Source organism: Pan paniscus, chromosome 19 (genome assembly GCF_029289425.2).
Source record: "Pan paniscus chromosome 19, NHGRI_mPanPan1-v2.0_pri, whole genome shotgun sequence".
In the NCBI taxonomy this organism is placed as follows: Eukaryota; Metazoa; Chordata; class Mammalia; order Primates; family Hominidae; genus Pan; species Pan paniscus.
The window spans coordinates 96,455,844-96,475,824 of NC_073268.2; the positions used below are offsets into that span (position 1 = coordinate 96,455,844).

The 19,981-nt window shown below is 48.6% G+C and overlaps 1 long non-coding RNA gene across 2 annotated transcripts in view; it reads left to right on the plus strand.

Annotated features, from left to right (window-relative positions):
* The first annotated feature begins 6,244 nt into the window (after nucleotides 1–6,244).
* The window catches only part of LOC134729472 (uncharacterized), a 30,875-nt gene continuing 17,138 nt past the window's right edge, over nucleotides 6,245–19,981 (plus strand). Inside the window, exon 1 of one of the 2 annotated variants that reach the window (XR_010110590.1) lies at nucleotides 6,245–14,853. This is a non-coding gene — a long non-coding RNA (uncharacterized LOC134729472). The remainder of the gene's footprint in view (nucleotides 14,854–19,981) is intronic. The other variant, XR_010110589.1, reaches the window with a different exon arrangement.

Below are 19,981 nucleotides of genomic sequence, written 5' to 3' on the forward strand. Positions count from 1 at the left end.
CTGGTAACAGTTTACTTTTATACATTTTAGGTAAACAGGAGTTACAGGCAAAGATGTAAGTCAGTGCATGGAAGGTATACGTTTGGTTCAGCCTGAACGGCAGGATATCCCAGAGCAGGGGCTTACAAGTCATACGTGGGTTTTACAGATTCTTTACTTGCCATTTGAGAGAGTTAAGCTATTATTTATATTACATTTTGGGGGAGTCAAAAAGAGTTAAGCTACCGTCTAAAGACCTGAAGTAAGTAGAAAAGAATGCTTGAGTTAAGGCAGTTGTGGAGATGAAGGCCCTTGTTATGTAAATGAAAGCCTCATAGGTTTCTAGCAGCCCTCCGAGAAAATGGATGGCAAATGTCTCTTTTCAGACTTTAAAGGTGTCAAGCTGTCAGCAAATCTCTCCTAGATCCAGGCAAGGCCTGGATATGTTAGTGGACATTCTCTACAGATGCAAATTAATTTCCCCCACAAAAGATAGCTTTTTTTTTTTTTTTTTGAGACGGAGTCTCGCTCTGTTGCCCAGGCTAGACTGCAGTGGCTCAATCTTGGCTCACTGCAAGCTCCGCCTCCCAGGTTCATGCCATTCTCCTGCCTCAGCCTCCCGAGTAGCTGGGACTACAGGCGCCTGCCACCATGCCCAGCTATTTTTTTGTATTTTTTAGTAGAGACGGGGTTTCACCATGTTAGCCAGGATGGTCTCAATCTCCTGACCTTATGATCCACCTGCCTCAGCCTCCCAAAGTGCTGGGATTACAGGCGTGAGTTCACCGCACCCAGCCGAAAGACAGCTTTGCAGTGCCATTCCAAAATATGTCAAAGAAATATATTTCACAGAAAAATATTTTGATTTCCATTCTGTCATGTGTGCTCATCCAGAACCAGTTTGGAAAGGAAGCCACCTTGTACCAGGTTAATTAAAAAAAAAAAAGTTTGACAAGGGTTTATGGTTAGTAGGGTGTGAATCAGCCTTTGCCTGCCATGGCCTTAGGTCTTGTTTATAATTTGGTATCTTATTGCCACAAAGAGTCTGTTTGATCAATCTTATCTCTATTTTAACCTAAAAGAAAAACTTCAGCCTGTTGCAGGAAGCCAGGGACCCCGAATGGAGGGACCAGCTGAAGCCACAGCAGAAGAACATAAATTGTGAAGATTTCATGGACATTTATTAATTCCCCAAATTAATACTTTTATAATTTCTTACGCCTATCTTTACTGCAGTCTCTGAACATAAATTGTGAAGATTTCATGGACATCACTTCCCCAATCAATACTGTTATAATTTCCTATACCTGTCTTTACTTTAATCCCTTAATCCCATCATCTTCATAAGCTGAGGATGTATGTCCCCTCAGGACCCTGTGATGATTGCGTTAACTGCACAAATTGTTTGTAAAATGTGTGCTTGAACAATACGAAATCTGGGCATCCTAAAAAAGAACAGGATAACAGTGACTTTCAGGGAACAAGGAAGATAACCATAAGGTCTGACTGCCTGCGGGGCCGGGCAGAACAGAGTCGTATTTTTCTTCTTGGAGAGAGCAAATAGGAGAAATATTGCTGAATTCTTTTCCCAGCAAGGAATAACCCTGGAAAAGGAATGCATTCCCAGGGGGAGGCCTCTAAAATGGCCACTCTGGGAGTGTCTGTTTTATGTGGTTGAAGATAAGGGATGAAATACACCTTGGTCTCCTGTAGTGCCCTCAGGCTTGCTAGGATTAGGAAATTCCAGCCTGGCAAATTGTAGTCAGACCGGTTGTCTGCTCTCAAACCCTGTTTCCTGTTAAGATGTTTGTCAAGACAATGCGTGCCCGGTGGGACATGGAACCTCATCAGTAATTCTGATTTCACCCTGGCCTTGTGATCTTGCTCTGCCCTTCTGCCCTTGTGATCTGTTATTGCCCTTTGAAGCATGTGATCTTTGTGACTTACTCCTTGTTCATACCCCCTCCCCTTTTGAAATCCCTAATAAAAATCTTTCTGGTTTTGGGGCTCAAGGAGCATCACGGAATCTACCAATAGGTGATGTCACCCCCAGAGGCCCAGGTGTAAAATTTCTGTCTTTTGTACTCTTTCTCTTTATTTCTCAGACCAGCCAATACTTAGGGAAAATAGAAAAGAACCTACATTGAAATATTCATTGGAGGCTGGTTCCCCTGATAGTATGAGCTTCAGCTTGCAAGGCCTCAGGGAAAATGTGGTAGCAATTTCATTCAGTCCACAGCAGAAAGATGGAAGAAGATTTTGAAAATGTTAGTTTGGAGATTTGTAGCCAGATAAGAATGGAGGGTTCATCACAAATTGTAGAAAATAATAAAAACTGAAAAAACAATGGACAAGGCTGGAAACTAACAACAAGTGTACTATAGTATTCTTTCTTTCTTAAAAAAAATTATCGTAGGGAAGAAGTCTTGCTATGTCACCCAAGCTGGTATTGAACTTCTGGCCCCAAGCAATCCTCCCACCCAGCCTGTAGTTTTCTTTTGAAACCTAATTTTTCTGTCTCCAGTTTCCCATTGTTATCAAGAAGAAATCATAGTAAGACCAATATATTGGTAAAATAAGTTTTAGTCTTATTACACTTGGCCCGATTATTTGCATAAAGTATAGTAAAAATAGTAATTGGCCATATAGGCTCTTTTAAGTTGCTTTTGCTGGAACTTTTTATAAGGTTAGACTATTTATTTAATCTCTCTGTCTCTCTCTCTTTTAGACAGAGTTTTACTCTGTCACCCAGGCTGGAGTGCAGTGGGACGATCTTAGCTTACTGCAACCTCTGCCTCCCAGGCTCAAGTGATCTTCCCACCTCCACCTCCCAAGTAGCTGGGACTACAGGCGCATGCCACCACACCTGAGTATTTTTTGTATTTTTGGTACAGATAGGGTTTTGCCATGTTGCTCAGACTGGTCTCAAACTCCTGACCTCAGGAGATCTGCCCACCTCAACCTCCCAAAGTGCTGGTATTACGGGCATGAGCCACTGCACCTGGCCTTATTTATTTTTGATGCAGGGTCTCACTCTGTTGCCCAGGCTGGAATGTAGTGGTGTGATCATAGCTCACAATGACCTTGAACGCCTATGCTCAAGTGGTCCTCCAACCTCAGTCTCCCAAGTAGCTTGGATGAGAGAAACATATCATTACACTGGGCTTTGTTGTTGTTGTTGTTGTTGTTTTGAGAGATGGAGTCTTACTATGTTGCACAGTCTGGTTTTGAACTCCTGGCCTCAAGCAATCCTCCTGCCTTGATCTCCCAAAGTATTGGGATTACAGGCTTGAGCTACCATGACTGGCCAAGGTCAGACTTTGTAAAAGCCTCTTGAGCCAAGCCAAGGATTTATCTGTGCCTGCAGATACCTGTATGAGTTGGGAGACAAGCCAAGGATTTATCTGTGTCTACAGATACCTGTATGAGTTGGGAGCCAAGCCGAGGATTTATCTGTGCCTACACATACCTGTATAAGTTGGATGACTTATTCTAGAGGTCTCAAAATATATTTTGAGATTCCTGGGCCTAATCACAAAATGACATTCTTTACTTAACACAGGTCAGGAAGCTTGCAGGGGAACCACTGAGTCAAGGTACCAGGCCAGTCTTTTCAACTGTCTTTTTTTCAGCTCTATAAGTTAACCTCAATTCCTCAAAACAGTCCAGTCATATCTAAAATATGCCATTCTAGTCAATGCCTTGGTAAAATAATCAGTGTGTCCAACTGTGTCCTGTTATGAAAGACAACAGATTCTTACTGACCTTATGCAAATAACTATATTGCCATAAATTAGGAATACTCACAAATAGTTTTCAAACTTGGAGACATCAGATGAAGAGAAAGAAATATGCTTCAAATTTTGCTCACAAGAATATACTTCACTCAATTGTTAAAAGCTATAAATAGCTCAAAAGAAAATAGTTTGTCAAATATCAAAGGTTTAAAACACTTCATATCACAAAATAGGATCACAGGTCACTGTAAAATGGTCATTGAGCCACAATGATAATTGAAATACTTCAAAAGCAAAAATTATATACTCTTTAATAGAGTCAGTTTCCCAAACAATCATAAACCTAATAAATTCAGGCTGGGCACGGTGGCTCACGCCTGTAATCCCAGCACTTTGGGAGGCCGAGGTGGGCGGATTACCTGAGGTCAGGAGTTTGAGCCCAGCCTGGCCAACAAGGTGAAACCCCTCTCTACTAAAAATACAAAAATTAGCCAGGCATGCTGGCGGACGCCTGTAATTTCAGCTACTCTGGAGGCTGAGGCAGGAGAATTGCTTGAGCCTGGGAGGCGGAGGTTGTAGTGAGCCAGGATCGTGCCACTGCACTCCAGCCTGGCCGACAGAGCAAGTCTCTGTCTCAAAAAAAAAAAAAAAAGAGAAGGAATCGGCTGGGCACAGTGGCTCATGCCTGTAATTCCAGCATTTTGGGAGGCCAAGGTGGGCGAATCACTTGAGGCCAGGAGTTCGAGACCAGCCTGGCCAACGTGGTGAAACCCCGTCTCTACCAAAAATACAAAACTTAGCCAAGCATGGTGGTGCATGCCTTTAATCCCAGCTACTCGGGAGGCTGAGGCATGAGAATTGCTTCAACCCAGGAGGCGGAGCTCGCAGTGAGCTGAGATTGTGCCACTGTACTCCAGCCTGGTTGACAGAGTGAGACTCTGTCCCCCCTGCCCCCCAAAAAATCCTTTCAAATCTCTTGTTAGCAGATTTTAGCTGGGCCAAACAGCTGATAATTCTTTTTGTATAAGTCCCAGACCCATCCCAAAGACAGCTCAAAGAAAGTGAAGTTTCACTAGCCACAAGTGGAGTCTAACTCACATTTCTGTTCAGCTGTATTCTCTAGGGTCTCAGCTTCTCAGCTGACCACCTGCACATAACGGTCCAAAAGCCCTGTGTCCCAAAGACAGAAGGCAGGAAATCAAAAGCTGTTCATGGAAGGGATAAGGATCAATAAATGGAAGCCAGCAGGGACTGATTCCCTGATAAGGAGGCAAACCCAAGCCGCAGTGAGAATTTTAAATACCAGACTCCAAAATGGAGTAGCTTCCATTGTTAATCCCACATGGAATCCAAAGTGTGCAGTTTGGTTGTTTTGTTTGTTTGTTTTTGTTGTTGTTTTAATTTTTTTAAGAGATAGGGTCTCACTGAGTAGCCCAGGCTGGAGTGAAGTGGTGCAATCATAGCTCACTGCAGCCTCAACCTCATGGGCTCCAGCGAAACGCCTCATCTTGTCTTTAACCTCCAAACTGGGCTTGTGCCAAGCTCACTTTGGGAGACATTTAGTTTGAGGTTTAAACGATAATAGCCCTTCTCCAAAACAAAACTGTCATCATAAGGCTAATGAAAGTCTACCAAGTTAGGAGGATGAGAGGAGCCTGAGTTCTGCTGATGTGTACACATAAATCTAAGATTGGCCTTTTGAGATGTCTTTTCAGGATTTTGCATTTCTTCTTCTTCTGTTTTTTTTTTGTTTGTTTGTTTTTTTTTTTGAGATGGAGTTTTGCTCTTGTTGCCCAGGGTGGAGTGCAGTGGCCCGATCTCGGCTCACTGCAACCTCTGCCTCCCGGGTTCAAATGATTCTCCTGCCTCAGCCTCCAGAGTAGCTGGGATTACAGGCGTGTGCCACCACGCCCAGCTAATTTTTTATTTTTTATTTTTAGTAGAGATGGGGTTTCACCATGTTGGCCAAGATGTTTTTGATCTCCCGACCTTGTGATCTGTCTGCCTTGGCCTCCCAAAGTGCTGGGATTACAGGCGTGAGCCACTGCGCCCGGCCAGGGTTTTGCATTTCTGACAGCTGATGGGTCCACCTGGACCTGCCAATGTGTCCTGTGGCCTCACCCAGAAGAAGACTGTCACCCCTGTCATTGCATCTGTAACCAACCAGCAGCACTCATTCCCGGGGCCCCCAAACTATCCTTGAAAAATCCTAGCCTCCGAATTCTGGGGAGGCTGGTTTGAGTCATCATAAAACTCCAGTCTCCTGTTCAGCCAGCTCTGCGTGAATTAAACTCTTTCTCTATTTCGATTCCCCTGTCTTGATAAATTGGCTCTATCTGGGAAGTGGGATAAATGAACCCACTGCACGGTTACAATAGCAGCATTCACGAGAGCCCGATGGCCATGAACAGACAAATGAATCAACAACGCACGGCGTTCACACAATGGAATACGATATGGCCACATCCGGGACGAGGCACTGACACAGGCTATGACACGGAGGAGCCTCAAAACATCATGCAGAGGGGAAGACACCAACGCAAGAGGCCACATATTACACAACTCCACGTATATGAAATGTGCAGAACAGGCAAATCCAGAGATGGAAAGCAGATTGGTGGTTGCCTTGGACTAGGAGCTGCTTAACGGGTGTGTGGTTTCTTTTTGGGTGGTAAAAATGTTTTGAAACTAGATAAAGTGGTCACACAATTTTGTATATTTACTAAATGCCACTGAATTGTGTTTTTTTGTTTGTTTATTTGACGGAGTCTCACTCTGTGTCCCAGGCTGGAGTACAGTGGCGTGGTCTTGGCTCACTGCAACCTCTGTGTCCCAGGTTCAAGCAATTCTCCTGCCTCAGTCTCCCCAGTAGCTGGCATTACAGGCGTGCACCACCACCCCTGGCTAATTTTTTTGTATTTTTATTAGAGACGGGGTTTTGCCATGTTGCCCAGGCTGGTCTCGAGCTCCTGAGCTCAGGCAATCCTCCCAGCTCGGCCTCCCAAAGTTCTAGTTCTAAGATAACAGGAGTTATTTTAGGTGAACAGAGCCACCGTGCCTGGCTTGAATTGTTCATTTTATTTTATTTTATTTTATTTATCTTTTTAAGACAGAGTTTCACTCTTGTCACCCTGGCTGGAGTGCGATAGTGGGATCTTGGCTCACTACAACCTCCACCTCCAGGGTTCATGCGATTCTCCTGTCTCAGCGTCATGAGTAGCTGGGATTACAAGCGCCTGCCACCAAGCCCAGCTAATTTTCATGGTTTTTTCTTCCTTTTTTTTTTTTTTTTTTTTTTTTTGAGACAGAGTCTAGCTCTCTCGCCCAGGCTGGAGTGCAGTGGCGCGATCTTGGCTCACTGCAAGCTCCGCCTCCCAGGTTCATGCCATTCTCCTGCCTCAGCCTCCCGAGTAGCTGGGAGTATAGTTGCCCGCCACCATGCCAGGCTAATTTTTTGTATTGTTAGTAGAGACGGGGTTTCACCGTGTTAGCCAGGATGGTCTCGATCTCCTGACCTCGTGATCCACCCACCTCAGCCTGCCAAAGTGCTGGGATTACAGGCGTGAGCCTCCGCGACCTGCCTAATTTTTGTGTTTTTAGTAGAGATGGTTTCACCATGTTGGCCAGGCTGGTCTCCAACTTCTGACCTCAGGTGATCTGCCCACCTTGGCCTCCTAGAGTGCTGGGATTATAGGTGTGAACCACCGCACCTGGCCTGAATTGTTCATTTTAAAAATGGTAATTTTGGCTAGCCATTGTGGCTCACACCTGTAATCCCAGGCCAAGGTGGGTGGATCACTTGAGGTCGGGAGTTCAAGACCAACCTTGGCAACATGGTGACACCTCCGTCTTTAGAAAAAATAAAATAAAATAATTAGTCAGGCGTGGTGGCATGCACCTGTAATTCCAGTACTTTGAAAGACTGAGACAGGAGGATCGCTTGAGGCCAGGTATTTGAGACCAGCCTGGGCAATATGGCAAGACCCCATCTCTACAAAAAAAATTTTTTTTAATTAGCTGAATGTGGTGGCACATGCCTGTAATCCCAACTACTTGGGAGGCTGAGGCAGGAGGATTACTTGAGCCTAGGAGTTTGTGGCTGAAGTGAGCTATGATCACACTACTGCAGTCCAGCCTGGGCAACAGAGCAAAATCCTGTATTTTAAAAAAAATTTTTTGTGGCTGGGCATGGTGGCTCACGCCTGTAATCCCAGCACTTTGGGAGGCCGAGGTAGGCGGATCATGAGGTCAGGAGATCGAGACCATCCTGGCTAACACGGCAAAACCCCATCTCTACTAAAAATACAAAAAATTAGCCGGGTGTGGTGGCGGGCGCCTGTAGTCCCAGCTACTCGGGAGGCTGAGGCAGGAGAATCACTTGAACCCGGGATGGGGAGTTTGCAGTAAGCCGAGACTGCGTCACTGCACTCCAGCCTGGGCGACAGAGCAAGACTCCATATAAAAAAAATAATAATAAATTTGTAAATGGTTAATTCTATGTTGTGTGAATTTCGCCTCAATATTTAAAATGAAAAAGAAAAAAGTCAATAGATGTGACTTAGCTGGGTTATATTTGAGGTGTCTAGACATCCAAGTGGAGCTGTCAGGTAGGCAGTTGTAAAACACAACAGGAGTGACCAGTTTTACCAGCTCTTATGGAAATAGCTGCTTCCTGCCATTCCCCACCCAGCCCACTGCACGCACTGTTGCGGCCCAGAGGTGAGCGTGAGGTCTCTGCTGCCACTCATCCTCATCCACAGCCAGCCACGCTGCAGAGCCACCCAGCGAGAGACGCCTACTCTGGTCTCCAGCTAGGATGCTGAGGACCTGTTTCGAATGTCTTGGAAGAAGTCCTGGAATCCTCCCAGCCCCCAGGTACAAGAGTGAACACGCATACGCTCCCTGTTTATACACCCTGACCCTTTATTTACATCCACCCGCGGCAGGGGAGTCAGGTAGAGGCCCCCTTCCTCGATCAACCTAAACTCCTGATCTTGGGGTTTTCTTGTGAGGGTCTGATTTTTATTCTTCTAGGGCCTCACGCCTCCATCTTCATCTGGTGCCAACATCATGATTTCAAGGCAAAGCTTTTCCCCAACTCCCTACATTCTATGGATGAATAAAGTGCCCAGAGGAGGCCAGACGTGGTGGCTCATGCCTGTAATCCCAGCACTTTGGGAGTCCAAGGTGGGCAGATCAGTTGGGATCAGGAGTTCAAGACCAGCCTGGCCACCATGGTGAAACCCCGTCTCTACTAAAAATACAAAAATTAGCTGGGCATGGTGGCACATAGCTGTAATCCAAGCTACACGGGAGGCTGAGGGAGGAGAATCGCTTGAACCTGGGAGGTAGAGGCTGCAGTGAGCTGAGGTCAAGCCACTGCACTCCAGCCTGGGTGACAGAGTGAGACTTGTCTCAAAAAAAAAAAAAGTGCCCAGAGGAGCTCTTCAGCTGGCCCAAGTCTGGCACATGTCCGTTTCTTCACTGATCACTGCCACGGGGCACAGAGCCCCTGGGTGGTGCCGTCCTGGTGCCTGCTGGCCCCTGTTCCCCAGGTCCCCCTTCTGAGTTTTTCCAGGGATACCCTCACCTAACCTGGCCGGATTACTAGAGGTGCTGCTTTATTGGCTCTGGACATGTGTATGCAGCTGCAATTCTGTGTGATACAGATGACCTGCCCGTGGGGCCCTCCTGAAGATGCCATAGTGATTAAGATACGTTTTGTTTTGTTTTGTTTGAGACAGGGTCTCCTTCTGTTGCCCAGGCTGGAGTGCAGTGGTGCAACCACGGCTCACTGCAGCGTCTACCTCCTGGGCTGAAGCGATCCGCCCACCTCAGCCTCCGGAGTAGCTGGGACCACAGGCATGTTGCACCACACCCGGCTTTTTTTTTTAAATTATTTTTTGTAGAGACAGGGTCTTCCTGTGTTGCCCAGGCTGGTCTCGAACTCTTGGCCTCAAGCAATCCTCCCTCCTCAGGCTCTCAATGCACTGGGGTTACAGGCATGAGCCACTGCACCCAGACTAAGATATGGTTTTTGACCTCAGAAAACACAGGGTCCTTCAGGGTTGTGGCTTCCTTGACTGTTTCTTTTTATTTTATTTTATTTTAGGTTCCGGGATACGTGTGCAGAATGTGCAGGTTTGTTACATAAGTAGACGTGTGCCATGGTGGTTTGCTACACCTGTCAACCCATCACCTAGGTTTTAAGCCCCACGTGCATTAGCTATTTGTCCTGATGCTCTCCCTACACTCCCCCTACCATAGGCCCCAGTGTGTGTTGTTCCCCTCCCTGTGTCCATGTGTTCTCATTGTTCAGCTCCCACTTCTGAGTGAGAACACGCAGTGTTTGGGTTTCTGTTCCCATGTTAGTTTGCTGAGAATGATGGCTTCCAGCTTCATCCATGTCTCTGCAAAGGCCCTTCATTCCTTTCTATGGCTGCACCTTGACTATTTCTATGGCTATTTCTGTTCTTAGGGAGGCTCCTCCCATCTCCAGTGCATTCTTCTGCCCCCCTCTTTTACTGGGAATGGCGGCATTTCCTTGCGTTTTCTGTAACTAGAATTCTCTGTGTGGCTGGCACAGTGTGATGAGCTGGCAAGCTTTCCCACTGTGGGGGAGGGCTTATCATGAGGTCTGCTGGAGGAAACTAAGAGAGCTGAGCCTTAGGGGCTTAAATGAACTGCCCGAGGGGAAGCTGACACCCAGTGGGGCTGTAACCCTGGTTGGAGGGTTCATGTCTGCACCTGGCCTCGGCCTGTGTTCTCACTTGCTCTGCCCAACTGGCTATGCCTTCAGCCGCCTCATCACCAGGAGATTTGGGTTGGAGCTACTGCTCAGCCACCACGAGCTACATGACCTTGAAGGCCGATCTTTGACTGTCCGCAGGATAATCCTGAAGGTTCTCAGGCCATGGAGCTGTGAATTTCCCTTCTTTCAGTGTCTGCATCATTGGGAACCAAGCCCCTAACCAATGTTTATTCATTCACTCAACCAATATTTGTGGAATATCACAGCCCTAGGGGTGGGGACACAGCAGGGAACAAGAAAGACAAGAATTATTGTCCTCAGTAGGTTACTGTGGAGTGGGGAGGCTGGCAGGAAGCCACGTAACTAGAATACACATTAGGTCAAGGCAGTATTCCCACAGAGAAGATGGAACAGGGAAGGGGAGTGAAGGCCAGGATGGGAGGTCTACGGACTTAAGTAGGATGATCTGGGAAGTAGCATTTGAGTAGAGTCTGGAAGGAGGGATGGGAAAGAGTGTTCCAGGCAGTGGGAACAGCAGGTGCAAAGGCCCTGGGGCAGAAGTGTGCCTGGACTGTCAAGACTGTCGGGCTGTGTGTCTGGAGCAGGTAAAAGAGAGATAAGGTCAGCAAGCACCTGATAAGCAGAGCCTCATGGTCACGCTGAGGACTCCAGGACCTGTACACCGAAGGGAATGACAGGAGCTGACTCATGCTCTAGCAGGACTTCTCTGCCTGCTGTGTTGAGCGCTGGTGATGGGGGCGTGGGAAGAAGTTAGGAGCCATTGCAGAGGTCCCGGTGGGCCATGATCAGGGCACCACAATGCAGGTGGTGAGAACGGATCGGATTCTAGACATATCTCAACGTGGAGGACCAAGACTTTCATCTAAATCTAAACAATAGTTATGAAATGTTAACTTGAGATGGATCTATTGGAATTATTCAGATACTTCCAATAATGGATCATGAGAACCAAGAAGGGCCCTAGAATTTATCCTGATCTTCGTAGGATTTTCCCAAGGGTAGAAATGTTGATGAACTGGGTGACCGTTCACAAAGAAGAGAGGATTCCCAGCCCCCAACCCTGAAGCCTTCCCCTCAGTCACCCTCAATCACCATCTTCTATGGGTCGACCAGATGCACGGACTGTTCTCAGCCATCCCTGTGGTTCTTATGGTAATGTCCAGCTGTGGGACTGTACTGGTGCTTTGATGGCTCATAGAAGCCCCATATAAGGCACTGCTCCTGTGGGATGTGCCTGTCAAACCTGCTTGTCCACTGCCGTTCAGTTCAGCCAGAGATTGGGCCACATTCAGTCCTCGCTTCCCTGGGAGGGGGAAGGTAAGTGCGCGCAGTCCATCCGGCGAAGAGCAGGTCAGCCTACGGAGGGCTCAGCCTACGGAGGGGCTCAGCCGACACAGGTCTGATGGGGCCCGAGAGTGGTCCCAGGGGAGTGGGAGGGGCCGGCATCTTCCTCATCAGGAGTGGAGGAGCTGCCTTGTATGTGGACTAGAGAGCAGAAAACGGCTTGTCTGTGTTGCTGGGCAGAGAATGCTGGAACATTCTCTGAATGCTGAGTTCTGCCTTCAAACAGCACGGGTCATGCTAGATGAAAGGGATCTCTGTTTTATACTCTCATCTCTTCGCTATTGCCGCGGGATGAAAGACAGCAGAAGGAAGGTGTCTAAGTTCAGAACAAAGTGAGCAAGACCAGCTGCCTGCTGTTGGTAGCAGGGGCACAGCCAGCCTGTCATGGCACTGGGGGCCGGGGTTTGCTGTGCCCCCTCCTCCTGGGCTTGTGACCCTCTGCCCCCTCATGGGGTATGTACGTGTGTGTGTGTGTGCGTGTGCGTGTGTGTATGTGTACATGTGCCTTCTTCCCTACTTCACTGGCAAGGGAAGAGACTGACACTTGGGTTAGGAGAAGGATGTTGACCTGGGAGGGGTCAAATAAGGAGAACCCACATTTAGATGCTCAGGATTTTATGATCTTAGGCTCTTCTAGAATTGCTGTACAGTTAGATTCAGAGTTTGGAATTAGGGATCTCTGGGCCCTCCCCTCCCCTCCCCTCCTCTCCCCTCCCCTCCTCTCCTCCCCTCTTCTCTCCTTTTTCAGAAGTCTCCCTCTGTCGCCCAGGCTAGAGTTGCAGTGGCACAATCTCGGCTCACTGAAACTTCTGCCTCCTGGGTTCAGGTGATTCTCCTGCCTCAGTCTCCCAAGTAGCTGGGACTATAGGTGCACGCCACCACACCTGGTTAATTTCTTTATTTTTAGTAGAGACAGGGTTTTGTCACGTTGGCTAGGCTGGTCTCAAACTCCTGACTTCAGGTAATCCGCCCATCATGGTCTCCCAAGGTGCTGGGATTACGGGAGTGAGCCACGGCTCCTGGCGCCTTCCCATTCACCTTCCCCTTACCCTCCCCTTCTCCCTCCCTCCCTCCCTCTCTCCCTCCCTCCCTCCCTTCCTTCTCTCTCTCCTTCCCTTCCTTCCTCTCTCTTTCTTTCTTTTCTTCTTCTCCTTCTTTCTCTCTCTCTCTCTCTCTGTATCCTTGAACTCTTGAGCTCAAGCAATCCTCCTGCCTTGGCCTCCAAAGTGCTGGGATTACAGGCCTGAGCCACTGTGCCCAGCCCTAAGATGTTTTTTTTGTTTTGTTTTGTTTTGTTTTGTTTCGTTTTACTGTTAGGACTAACCCTTATTTACACTGGGACAAGTTACAGAGAAACTCCTGCAATTGTTAACTGCCATTGGAGTCTACTGTAAGTTGCTTCATGGCAACTGCAGAAGGGACCAGTGACTTCTATTTAGCTCCACCCACTGATGCTTGAAGTTCAGTGTGGCTCTGGGGGCTCCAGAAGCCTGAGGGGCAGCTGGCTGGGGCAGTTGGCTGGGGTCTGGAGAGTTCTGCAGAGCCCCTGTCTTCAGCTGCTGGTGAGGCAGCTTTGGCTTGAGCTGCGCTGGCTTTCTGAGTTCAGTCTGATGGGAGGGCACAGTCAGCACCCTCAGACCCTCCTCAGGAGTCCTGTGAGGCTCAGGCAAGTCAGGGGCAGAGGGACAATCCAACTAGAGGACCCTCCCAGACCCGGTCGTTGCCACCTGGACCCAGCCCCGGGAAGGCACCCGAGAAACCTGTAGTCCTGGGCTGACCACCAGTCCTGGTCCTCAGTGTATCCGCAGAGACCTGGCTGTCCAGAACTCCCAGGGTTTCAGCTGCAAGCTGGAGATGTGGCCCCTTGGCAACTCGATGTAGTAAAATACTGGAGAGCGTGCCAGAGTGTCATTTGCTAGAAACAAACATTATACTGCGGCAAGCCCTAGTTTTTCAGTCATTGGCTCTTTGGCACCAACTTAATCACAAGGCCATTGGCCCCAAAGAAAGGCCTTGTAGGCGACTGTTTAGGGACACCTGTATTTTCCATCTGTCTTGGAACCTCTAGGCTCAGGCCGAATGCCTATTGAAGTAGATGTTTCGTAAGAGATTTGGGGGCAAATACCGGGATTTTAGAAAGATGCTGCACTCTCCTTCACTAAGTAGAAAGCTGAGAAATCCTGCCCTGAGGGGAAGAAACAGTTGTCTTCCTGACTGATGCATCCTAGACCAGCCAAGACTTCCTCCCGCTTTCCTTCTTCTAGAACTTTCCCCACTTCAGCCAGTATCTGTCATCCCCTGGGCTCCCACCCTCTCCATGTGCCGCGTTCATGGGGGCTGAGGGGAGCAGGAGAGGAGACGTTTCTGCTGGTGTCCCCGCGTAGCTGGAGGAGCTCGATTCGGCGTGCCTTCGCCTCCCCTTCCCATGATGCCCCCTAAACCGAGTCTGTATTGAGAGAGAAAGGTGGCACCATTGATCATTACTCCAGGACAAGAGTCATAAAAGGACTGTGCCAGACAACCTAGGACCCCAGTGTTCCGTGGCGAACACTTCTAGGATGAGGCCCATCTCCTTCTCTGTTTCATCAATTGGATTAATTTTATTGTTTTCTAAAATAATGACTTTATGGTTTTTATTGAACCCATACTTGCTTATTCTAAACAGATTTCTTTTTTTTTTTTTTTTTTTTTGAGGTAGAGTTTCACTCTGGCTCCTAGGCTGGAAAGCAGTGACACCATCTCAGCTCTCGGCAACCTCCACTTCCCAGGTTCAAGCGATTCTCCTGCCTCAGCCTCCCGAGTAGCTGGGACTACAGGCGAGCACCACCACAGCCGGCTAATTTTTCTATTTCTAGTAGAAATGGGGTTTCACCATGTTGGCAGGCTGGTCTCGAACTCTGACCTCAAGTGATCTGCCTGCCTCAGCCTCTGAAAGTGCTGGATTGCAGGCGTGAGCCACCGCACCAGGCCTAAACAGATTTCTTTACAATCTACCACCATGAACAGCAAGCATTAGCATTGGTGAGGAGTGTTCCAGAATCCCTCTGCTCTCTGCCTCTCCATTTCTCTCCCCCTCTCTTTCTCTCTCATGCACACACACACACACACACACACACACACACACACACACACACACGGAATGACAGGACAGACTGATCGGCAGATTGGATGAATGGATGGATGGGCACATAGATTGAGGGACTCCCAGAGATAAACTAACACCATTTTATAAAAATGGGATCGTATTCTACGTGATTGAAATGTAAACTTTTAATTTTACTTAAATTTTAGTTCAGCTCAGATGTTGCTGGCAAAAGTTTTTTTTAATTATTTTTATTTTTTATGTACTGCTCCTTGAGGAACTGGGCTAACTCATAGGCAGTGCATCCAGATTCGGCATTTTTTTTTTTTTTAGACAGAGTCTTGCACTGTCACCCTGGCTGGAGTGCAATGGCACAATCTCGGCTCACTGCAACCTCTGCCTCCCAGGTTCAAGTGATTCTCCTGCCTCAGCTTCCCAAGTAGCTGGGATTACAGGCACACACCACCACACCTGGCTAATTTTTTGTATTTTAGTACCGATGGGGTTTCACTATGTTGGCCAGACTGGTCTCGAACTCCTGACCTTGTGATCTGCCCACCTCGGCCTCCCAAAGTGCTGGGATTACAGGCGTGAGCCATCGCGCCCAGCCAAAAAATATTTTTTAATTGTTAAAAATAATAATGGAATGCCAAATGTAGTAGAACAGTTTCACAATGACAAGAACTATTAGTTCCTAAAAAATCCCCAAGATTCAGATAAGAGATTACAAAAACCTTGATAAATTAGTGACATTATGTAAAATCAACAGTGCTGGGTTTGGTGGCTCAGACCTGTAATCATTGCACTTTGGGAGGAAAAGGCGGGAGGAGTGCTTGAGCCCAGGAGTTTGAGAGCCTGGCCAACATAGCAAGACCCCATTCTCTACAAAATGGAAAATAAAATAAAATAAAATCAGCATTTTGTTTTACTTTATTTATTTATTTGTGATGGAGTCTCGGTCTGTCTCCCTGGCTGGAGTGCAGTGGCGTGATCTCAGCTCACTGCAGCCTCTGCCTCCCGGGTTCAATCGATTCTCCTGCCTCAGCCTCCCAAGTAGTTGGGATTACAGGCATGTACCACCACACCCAGCTAATATTTGCATTTTTAGTAGAGACAGGGTTTTGCCATGTTGGCCAGACTGGTCTCGAACTCCCGACCTCAGGCGACCTGCCCGTCTCTGCCTCCCAAAGTGCTGGGATTACAGGCATGAGCCACGTCGCCTGGACTTCCTTTATTTTAGATAGCACAGGATCATGGAAGATAAAGTGATGCCTTCCTTCCCCTACCCCCTACCCCGATTTCTACTGCTTGCATTATTTCCTAGGGTAAAGAATCTTCTTATGTGGCTGGAAGACTCTATTCCCACCGTAGTTTAGTCCTGGATGTGTGATTAAAGAAATCCAGTGGTTGCCCTGCTCTGAGAAGGACAGCTGGGCCTGGGTTCTCTCCTGGCTCAGTAGAGACCCCTCCCCACTCCTGCTGAGGACTCCCAGGGAAGCTGGAGGCAGCTCTGGGGCGTTTTCTCTGTCTTCCCTAGACTTTTCTTCAGCTGCCCAAACTGTAGAGGGATGCTGAAGCCCTCTCTTCCCGCACTCTGTCCCTAAGGGTTGCGCTGGCACCTGCGCCCCCAGTTCCCCTTGGCAGCACTCCTTTGGTTTCAGGGCTTGTCTGCCATTTTTCTTTTTCTTTCTTTCTTTTTTTTTTTAAGACAGGGTCTCAGTCTGTCATCCAGGCTGGAGTGCAGTGATGCAATCTCATTTCACTGCAACCTCTGCCTCCCGGGCTTAAGTGATCCTCCCACCTCAGCCTCCCAAGTAGCTTGGGAACCACAGGCTCACGCTACCATGCCCGGCTAATTTTTGTATTTTTTGTAGAGACAGGGTTTCGCCATGTCACCCAGGCTGGTCTCAAACTCCTGGGCTCAAGCGATCTGCCTGCCTCAGCCTCCCAAAGTTCTGGGATTGCAGGTGTGAGCCACCATGCCCGGCCTGCTATTTTTCAGTTTGTGGCAGAAAAGTTGTTTTCCTTTCCTCATTTTGTGGTTGCTGCTTTATTCAGTTATTTATTTTTTTAAGTTTTTAAAAAGCAACATTTGGTTCATTTCACCAGGAGCTGGGGAGGGAGGTACAGGAGGCTGCCCTGATCCTTTGTTGGGTTTGACCTGGAGACTTCGGGCTTGACGTGACAGAGCGACTGCACCCACTGGTTGTCCTCTAAGAAGGCGTGAGGGGAACCCCAGATGCCTCTACAGGAGCCAGAGACATTCCTAGGGGGTCACAGGGTCTGCTGAGGTGAACAGGGATTCTGGAATGAGGAAGCCAAGGGGATGGAAGGGAGGAGGCTGGCAGGGAAACGCCCAGAGCACGTGCTCCTGCCCGACACCTCCTGGCAGAGAACAGGAGCTGGCAAGAGAGGAAGCCCGCTTGTGGTGGGGGCACTGAAAGGCAGGGCCTGGCTGGGATGGGGGCCCAGCCTAGGCTGAAAATAAAGAGAAAGGAAAGAGGGTGCCGGTGTCCCACGCACTGTGGACCCCCAGCCCTGGCCCTGGGGTGGCAGGGGCAGAACCGGGCACTGCAGGGACCTCCTCAGCCCACCCTCCTCCTGCTTCCTGGCAGGGATGAGAGAGGGAAGCAGGAGGCAGGGTGGGATTGCCAGCTGCTCTCGGATCGTTTTTTTTTTTTTTTTTTTTTAGAGACAGGATCGTGCTATGTTGCTTAGGCTAGTCTTGAACTCCTGGGCTCAAGCGATCCTCCTACCTCTGCCTTCCAAATTTCAGGCATGAGCCACTGCACCAAGCCTGGATCTTTTTTTTTTTTTAAACAACTTTGTTGAGATATAACTCCCGGCCAGACACAGTGGCTCACACCTATAATCCTAGCACTTTCGGAGGCTGAGGTGGGAGGATCACTTGAGCCTAGGAGTTTGAGACCAGCCCAGGCAACATAGTGAGACCCCCATCTCTACAAAAAACAACAACAACAACAAAAATGAGCCTGACGTGGTGGCACATATCTGTATTCCCAGATACTCCGGAGGCTAAGGTAGAGGATCACTTAAGCCCAGAAGACGGATGCTGCCGTGAGCTGAGATTGCACCATTGCACTCCAGCCTGAGCAACAGAGCAAGACCTTGTCTCAAAAAAAAAAAAAAAAAGAGGAAGAGCTATAAACCATACGGCACACAATTCACCCGTTTAAGATGCTTCTAGTGTATTCACAGATGTGTGCAATCGCCGCCACAGTTAACTTTAGGACATTCCATCATCTGTAAAGGAAACATCCCCTACCTTTAGCTACCACCCTGATAGACAGGGGGCCTGAAGACCCCTCAGTGATGCAGGGCAGGGCTGGAGTGGGGGCCCTGGGCTGACTTTATTGCTCTGCTATTGCTGCCTTGAAATTCTGAATACGTTTTTAAAACAAACGCACCATCCTCTCATTTTGCCCTGAGCTCCACAGACGATATAGCTGGTCCTGAAGTGGGGCAGAGGATCATTCTGACTTGGAGTCAGACGCTAGCGACGCAGGCTTCTACTGGGTGGAGGCCCAGGAGCTCAGGAGCCTTCGGTGGGAGTGTGCCCATTGGCAGCGCATCCCTGGAGATGGACGGACAATTTCCACATCGCCTTTGCCCCTGTGCACGCTCCCTCTGGCTGCCGTCATAAATGACCACAAACTGGGTGGCTTAAAACAACAGAAATGTATTTGCTCGTGGTTCTGGAGGCCAGAGGTCCACACTCCAGGGGTGAACAGGGCCGCACCCCCATGAAGACTCCAGGGAGGGTCTGCTTCATGCCTTCTCTTGAGTTTCTAGTGTTGCCACCGACCCTTGGCGTGTCACTCCAGTCTCGGCCTCTGCCAACATGGGGTGATCATGGGGTGTCTAGGTCTAGGGCCCTTCTCCTCTTCTTCTTCTTCTTCTTTCTTGTTTTTTTAAGACAGGGTCTTGCTCTGTCGTCCAGGCTGGAGTGGAGTGGCACTATCTCAGCTCTGCAACCTATACCTCCCAGGCTCAAGCGATCCTCCCACCTCAGCCTCCTGAGTAGCTGCGACTACAGGTGTGCACCACAACACCTGGCTAATTAAAAAAAATTTTTTTTAGGCCAGGTGCAGTGGTTCATGCGTGTTATCCCAGCACTTTGGGAGGCCGAGGCAGGCGGATCACTTGAGGTCAGGAGATCGAGACCAGCCTGGCCAACATGGTGAAACCTTGTCTCTACTAAAAATAAAGAATTAGCTGGGCATGGTGGCATGCACCTGTGATCCCAGATACTCAGAAGGCTGAGGCAGGAGAATTGCTTGAACCCGGGAGACAAAGGTTGCAGTGAGCCAAGATTGTGCCATTGCGCTGCAGCCTGGGAGACAAGAGCAAGACTCTGTCTCAAAAAAAAAATTTTTTTTAGCAGATTTTAGCAGAGACAAGGTCTCACTGTGTTGCCCAGGCTGGTCTCAAACTCCTGAGCTCAAGCAATCTGCCCGCCTTGGCCTTTCAAAGTGTGGGATTACAGGCCTGAGCCACTGCACCCAGCCCTTCTCCTCTTTTATAAGGGCACCCATCCCTGGACTAGGACCCACCCTAATGACCTCAACTTGATTACGCTGGCAGAGACTTATTCCCAAATGAGGTCCTACTTACAGGTACTGGGGGTCAAGGCTTCAGCATTCTTCAGCGGGGGGCCACCATCAGTGACACCCTGACTCGCAAGCCTCAATCACCTGTTCCAGTGAGAAACAGGACTGAGATCAGAAGGAATGAGGCAGAGCTGCCCTCGGCTGGTTCTCCTCTCCTCCTCACCTGCCCACCCCGGCCTCTGTGCCCGTCACTGTCCTCTCCAGCTGTTCTTCCTTCGGGGCAAGGAGACTCAGCAGAAGGGTACGAGTGGCCTGGCCCTGTGGGGAGCCGCAGACAGGCCTGTGGGTGCTTTGGATAACTACTGCGCCTGTCAACTCTCCTTGGTAGTCTAGGGTTCAAAGCCCAGGTCCATTCTAGAAGTCTGCTTCCAAGTGCTAAGGAAGCTTCAATAGTTACTGGGAAAACCACAGGGGTCAAAGGTCCGTCGAGTTATTT